Below are 7,089 nucleotides of genomic sequence, written 5' to 3'. Positions count from 1 at the left end.
GTTCCATAACTGGGTAGCACTTCTGCTACGTTCTTTCTGAGCCATTCTTTAGCTCCTTCAGGAATTTCAGCAGCACTTCCTCTCTTTAACGGAGAAAGCGTGCGTTTTCTTTTATTCATTTCAGCGGCATCTCCCCTCTTTGGTGGGAAATCGCTACGCTTAACTCGGGAAATGGATGTGCACCGTTGTGCGTACTTTGCATCCATCAAGGTTGCAGGAACCTTGGGCCATAGCCAGGCCATACGTAATTGATTTAGTCTTTACGTAAAGAGCATTTTGCCAAAAGGCGAAGCCTTTCCAATAGGGGCTTCATTCGTCAAGCAGAATCTTGCACGAGGAGCGGTAAGGGAATCGCATTGGCGATTTGGAGTTTGATCTCCATTTGAACGCTCACTTACGCGCCATATATGTAATATAAGCAGAAGCCTGTGCTTTATACAGCGGCGGCGTAAAGGAGATGCATATACTATTGTTCAGGGTGTGTAACTGAACAAAATATTCTACATATATAACAAAACAGGAGCCTTGGCATCGTTCGACGCGACGGCGTAAGTAAATACATTGCAGAAAGCAGGAGCCTTGGCATCGTTCGACGCGACGGCGTAAGTAAATGCAAAATCGGAAGTGCAGTAATCGTAAATTGCAGAAAGCAATAGCCTTGGCATCATACGACGCGGCGGCAAAGGTAAATTACATGGCCTGTGCGATATAAGACGCGTCGGCAGTATCAGCAGATATACACCTAGATCTGTATCCAACGATAGTTACGAGGTGAGCGAGTGAACACCAAAGTGTCCTAGAGGGCTCAACCAAAAACTAGGGTGAGATACTATTTTGAAGAACGCATATACTGCGTATTCGAACATATATATCCGACGATAGTTACGAGGCGAGCGCGTGAACACCGAAGCATCCTAGAGGGCTCAACTAAGAACTAAAGCAAGATACTACTTCAGAAAGTATATGCTATATACAAACAATCAAATACTTGAGAGAGATGGTTTAATGAAGCGAACTTACTTCAAATCGTGGAAGAAACGACTCTGGGTTGCTTCTTTGGCTTCGAGCCTTACTTCGAGAGGTCAGACTAAGTCAGATGAAGCTGACTTAGTTGAGAAAGTGGTAGAGTAGGTCAAGCTACTCAACCTAAGTGGTTTGAACCAAACAGGGTTCGGTCCAAGTCAACTGGGTTCAGCAGGTTCGAACTCAGCTCAAGTAGGCTAAGTCTGGGTTCAGAAATCCAAACCAAAAGTTAGACCAAAAAGGACTTTGACTTCCAACCCAACTAGCTTCAAGTCAAGTCAACTGGGTTTGAGCTAGGTCAGGTGGGTTCAGACCTAGGTCAGGTGGGTTAGGACCAGGTCAGGCAGGCTCAGGCAGGCTCAGGCAGGCTCAGGCTAAGTCAGGCAGGCTCAGACCAGGTTAGGTGGGCTCAGGTGGGCTAGGCTAGGTAGGGGAGGTTTGGAAAAGGAGGAGAGAGAGAGAGGGCTAGACGATTTTTCAAAGGAGGGGGGCTCCTCTATTTATAGATTCTGAAACTTGAGCCCCAAGTTTCAGAATTTCCATTTTAGTCCATAGCTTTTTCAGAAATTCCCTTTGATCTTATCCATCTGACTGTTTGATCTTATCCAGAAGGAATATTCCATGGAATATTCCCTGGAAGGTTCTGGAATATTCTAGAATATTCTAGAATATTTTCTGAGGAATATTTCTGTGGGTCCCACCAATATTTTCGCGGGTCTCGCAAAAAAGTTGAGTTTTCGGCATTTTTTTCCGAAAAATCCCGAGTAGGCCATTATCTTCGTATTGATGCCACTAAGAAAGTTGGCTCATAGGAATCCTTTGATTTCGTTCAGATAGGAAGTTATGGCTTCAAGAGTGTTTGAGCATATATTTGTGAAGATACGAATATCTTAAGTATATCTGGGTCGCAGGAATCAATTCGATTCGCTTTACGGTAAAAATGCTATTTTTCACTGAAGAATGCCTCAGGAATTTATTCAGAGTTATCTGAAAAATTGCGGGTCTTACATCAATCATTTCCTAATGTCGATTACGGGGCCTTGTTGACCACATAAATCGCATGTGTTTTGTGATTTTCATTCAAAAACGATGAGTTATATTGCGATTTATGAACAATATTACTTGTGCCAATCAGACATCCATTGCGATTTTCATTCAAAAGCGACGAGTTATATTGTGAGTTATATTGCGATTTTCATTCAATCAAGGAGGTTAGGCAATGCCATGATTTCTGAACAACAGACATCTATTTTTTATTAAATTTTATTTATTTACGAGATTCATAGACGAAACATGTCTGTTAGATGTAATAAAAAAGAATTAAACAATAAAAGAATGTCACGTTATGACAATTACTTATAGAATTACAACAAATAACTATCGTGATAAAAAGAATAACTAGGGTTTATTCTGTGGCACTTGACGAATCAGATGAAATATGATAGAGAACTCGTCTCTTTCTTTTTTTTGGTGGATTGTCTATCCTCGGTGGCCTCTTGGTTGCGTCCATCTTATTACAAAAATGGGTCATCATCTCTACCACTGAGTTCAATTGTCTCCCCATATTGCTTACATCCGTCCTTAATTTTTTATTCTCCCTCTCCATCAGTTCGAACCTTGCGGCAGAGACAATGTTTTCTTTTGTAACATGTGTTCGCTCTTCATCGCGATTTGTTACTGAGGGAATTGTTGTTTTAGCCGGAGGGGGACAACTGACGGATTGTAGCTGTTGGGATGCAACATGAAAGGAGGCAGTTGGGAGGCACGAGTTCCCAAATTTTCTCAATCTCCAGATTTCACCGCATAGGTTCCCAATACCTTTGGAATAGAAGGGATCAAATTGTCGTCCTTTATAATCATACACTACGACACAAACACCACCTGTGTTCCAAATTAATAATTTGTCCCTATAGCGTTCGTGCCAATTCACGTTCCTGTCCCCACCACTATTCATCTTCCTTCTCACTTTCAAAGGCTTATTTATGATAGACTGCCCCAAGTCAAATTATAGGAGAACTCGACTGTCATGCTGCAACTCGGCTTCATAATTGTAAAGCAGCCACAAATCATGGTCAGACAATCTAGCAGCATCGACAACAATGTCTTGGTCATCGTCCTCCCCATCTCCATACGGTCTCCACAAAACTTGTACATTAATAATTCTTTTTAATAACGAGTGACAAATATATTACAATTTACTTAAGAATGATATGACGACAATGATATGTACTAAGGAAAAAATCCTGCAGCGATGATTACTTAAGAATGCTAAACATTTCAACGATTTATAATACTGAATGATAAATGTTGAATCGATTGTAAACAATTTTAGAACGTTTACCTCATTTAGTTGCAGCCCATCTAAAATAGACTTAGCATTATGAACTGTGACGTTTATTCTAGCCCAGCAACCGATCTTTAGAAAACCACAAATCGCAGGGCTACAATATGGACGCAATGGGATAATATGTTTCCATGCCCAAGCCTAACAAAAACAATATATTAGTAACACTACAACCTTTAATGAGTTTAGTCTACAAGTACTAAGTATGTAATAAACAAATACCTAAACAAATGGCCAAAATCCTCCGACTGTTTTCGTACCCTTACTCGCACAATAGAGTTGATTGTACAAGTGTGCAAGCATAGCGGCACCCCATGCATAGTTGTTGACTTCGTCTAAGTCTTCCAGGTACTGCAGCCACATGTAACTTATTCTCGAACCAAAACAATCAAAAAATAAAGTAAGACCAAAAAAATAAAGAAGAAAGCCACGCAACTCTTGGTCAGCTATTTCAGATGCACAAGTAGCGGAGCGGCCTTCTCATTTATTACGAAAAGATGAGACCTTCATTGATGTGGAATTGATTTCACCAGAAATACATTGCCTCCATTCGTCCATGGATATTCTTAGAAGGGCCGTGCATTTTTCCCTTGTGTTATAGTTTGAATCCCGTAATAGGATAGCACTGTCAACGCAATTAAGGTCAGTTATCCGCGCCACATCTTCTAGGGTCATGGTGATCTCAAAAGAATCAAACTCGAATGTATTCGTCTTATCATTCCACTTATTTACCAGGTGGGTCATCGTCTTCCAGCAAGTTTCAAAATATTGTTGGTCCAAAAGGCCACCGAAGTGCATATTTCATAATCGGACCTTCTGCAGCTCCTTTCATTGTTGCACTGGAGCAACAGGTCCAACACCTTCAACCTTGCTACCGATGCCACCTCTTCCTCCTAATCAAGGCAATACACCTTCAGTCACTTCCAGCTGTGGTGGCCACCCCTACAACACCTACCTTCAGCCTTGAACCTTGAAACAACCTACCTTCAATCGATCTAGGCAAACCAAGGTAAGTCCATGCTCTTCTTCATGAGATGTCATTTTTTTTTATTTATCATTGCCGCACCTTGATATGCCATCCCCAAGTCTTATTCTCATAAAGGTGACATGCAGCTAGTTCAAAATTAGATCCATAGTGATACAAGGATCTCCTTCATGGTTTTGAAAGATAGAAAAATAAAAAAAACATACATTTTATGTCTGTGGGCTAAACAAATGGAGAGATTCGTCCATTCGATGGATTGGATCTCTCATTTTGAGAGTCACATCAAAATGAATATCATACCTCCCAATTTTTTTTTTCTATTTCATGTAGTTTTTTGCATTCAAACATTGCATTTAGATTCATTTTAGTAGTTGAATAATTATTTGATACATATAGTATAGGGTTTTTAGTTTTGTCTAAAATCTATAGATTTTTATTTATGTGTAAAATCCAGTTATGATTTCATGTGAAATTTTTCGTTCACAAATCTTGGAAATTTTATGATAGTTGTGATTATTTGTTTGTGGTCTCCTGCAAAAAATTCAAATAAATTTGATGTCTGCAACCCCATTAGAAAAAACATAAACCAAACTGGGTTTTTAACCCTGTGAAAATTCCAGATCTCCTCGTAGCAGATTTGTTGTCTCAAGATCTCCCCCATGGGAGATTCGATTCATTCTCAAAATATTATAGTAGATTCGTGGAGAAATCTAATATTTTCCTGCATTTTATCACACAATAACATATTATTCCTACCAATTGTAAATTAGTACCATTTGTACTTATAAATAATATTCTACTAATCGCTATAAATAATATTGGTTGCACACACACTATCACAATAATCACTATACATATTAATACCTAACACAGTAATCGCTAAACATAGTATTAAATCTTCACAGACATGACAAAATTATTTACCTTGGTCGCACTTTTCTCTTGTTCAACCAATCCCTCCAACCTAGGTCTTTCTGGTTGGTCCACTGCCTCCCACTGCTTTTCCACTTCTATCGTCCCTAGCTCCATCACCGGTGTCGTCTGATTTTCAATTTGTTCCTTCCTTTCCCTTTCCTTGTCTTTCTCCTCCACCTTCTCCTTCCTTTCTCTTTCCTTCTTTTCCTCGTCCTCCTTCTCCTTCTGCCGCCTTTCTTTCTCTTCCTCATGTTGTTTCCTTCTTTCCTCCACTTCCTCCTCTCGTTTCTTCCTTTCTCTTTCTTTTTCTTCCTCCTCCTCCTTCTCCTTCATTTCTCTTTCCTTCTTTTCCTCATCCTTCTTCTCCTTTCTTTGCCTTTTCTTTCCTTCCTTAAACTCCTTCTTTCTTTGCCTTTCCTTCTCTTCCTCAAACTCCTTCTCTCTCCTTCGCCTTTTCTTTTCTTCCTCATCGTGAAGCTTATTTCGTTCCTTCTCTTCCTCCTCCTTATTCAATTGCCTTCGCCTCTCCTCTGCCTCCTTCAGTAGCTTTACCCTGTTTCGCAATGCTATATGCTCCAACAACAGCTTCCGCATTTCCGTATTAGCATCCTCCTTTAGATTATTCAATTGCTTTTCCCTCTTCTCCTTATTCTTTTTTAGCCTTTCCCTCTCCTATGCATTCTTCCTTTTCATTTTCTTTTCATTCTCCTCCTTATTTCTTTGCTTTGCCTTCTCTTGGTCATCCTTCTTCTGCATCTTTAGTTCTTCAGCATTCTTCCTTTGGTCCGCAATCTCGATATCTGATGGATAATCCTCCACATAATACAATTCCAATGCTTTTTCCTTGTCTTTATCATTCTCAATCTTAAGTATATTTTGGTACGTTTCAAAAAACTAAGATAGATGGGACTCGCGAATCACTTTTCTAATACACAACCCATAGAACGACGGGGTATTTCTTCTTTGATGAGCCGCAGACATTGCTAACCTGCACAACACATTAAACGATTATCATGATTATAAATCGGCACAATATTTGGCTTCATAAGTACACATCGTTGTAAGATTTAGCAAACTTATGTACAAATCGAGGTATCTTAATAAACACACATCGCTATTGCTTTGAATGTATAAATCGTCGTTGATTCAAACTTACAAATTGTTGTATAAATCGCAACCTTCAGATTGCATAACGAAACCTTACATGAAACTCACTGAAATGATAGGATTTTGGGTAGTTCAACTATAGAGTAAGAAACAGTCAGAACGTATACGCAACAGATGGTGGCAACGATGCTGCGACTGCGTATAAGATGGAAATGGATGCTCTGGCGGTAGCAGAGCAAAGGAAAGGATGCTCCAGTGGCAAAAAAAGAAGGCAACAGATGATCCACCGACAACAGATGAAGGCAAAGTATGCTCTGGTAGACTTCTCTGCTTAGGGAGAAAATGGATTGTTTTGAACTATTGAAATCCTACAACATAAAGCTTGCTATATACGCAAACTTTGCTGAAAATTTTGGCACGATCACGATAGAGGGCAGTTTTGTCCTTTTCACGAACCGACATTTTCGTTTTCTAGATAGAGGGCATTTATGTCCGTTCCGGGAAGAGGAAGAGAATGGCGGTAAAGGGTACTTAAGTCTTTGTGATGGCACAAAATTACGATGCTATGTGATGCGGACACACATGGGGATACTAGCCGGTCTGTATCTTATACGTGGCGCTCATTGGGACCCCCTGAACATGAGATGTAGCTACCGGCCCTGTTCGGGGGGGTAACATATAACCTGCTCCGAAAAAAAAAACTATAAAGATATAT

The sequence above is a fragment of the Nuphar pumila genome, chromosome 17 (assembly GCF_984573655.1).
Source record: "Nuphar pumila chromosome 17, dmNupPumi1.hap1.1, whole genome shotgun sequence".
NCBI lineage: Eukaryota > Viridiplantae > Streptophyta > Magnoliopsida > Nymphaeales > Nymphaeaceae > Nuphar > Nuphar pumila.
The sequence above is the reverse complement of the archived record's forward strand: the minus strand, read 5'-3'. Positions refer to the sequence as shown.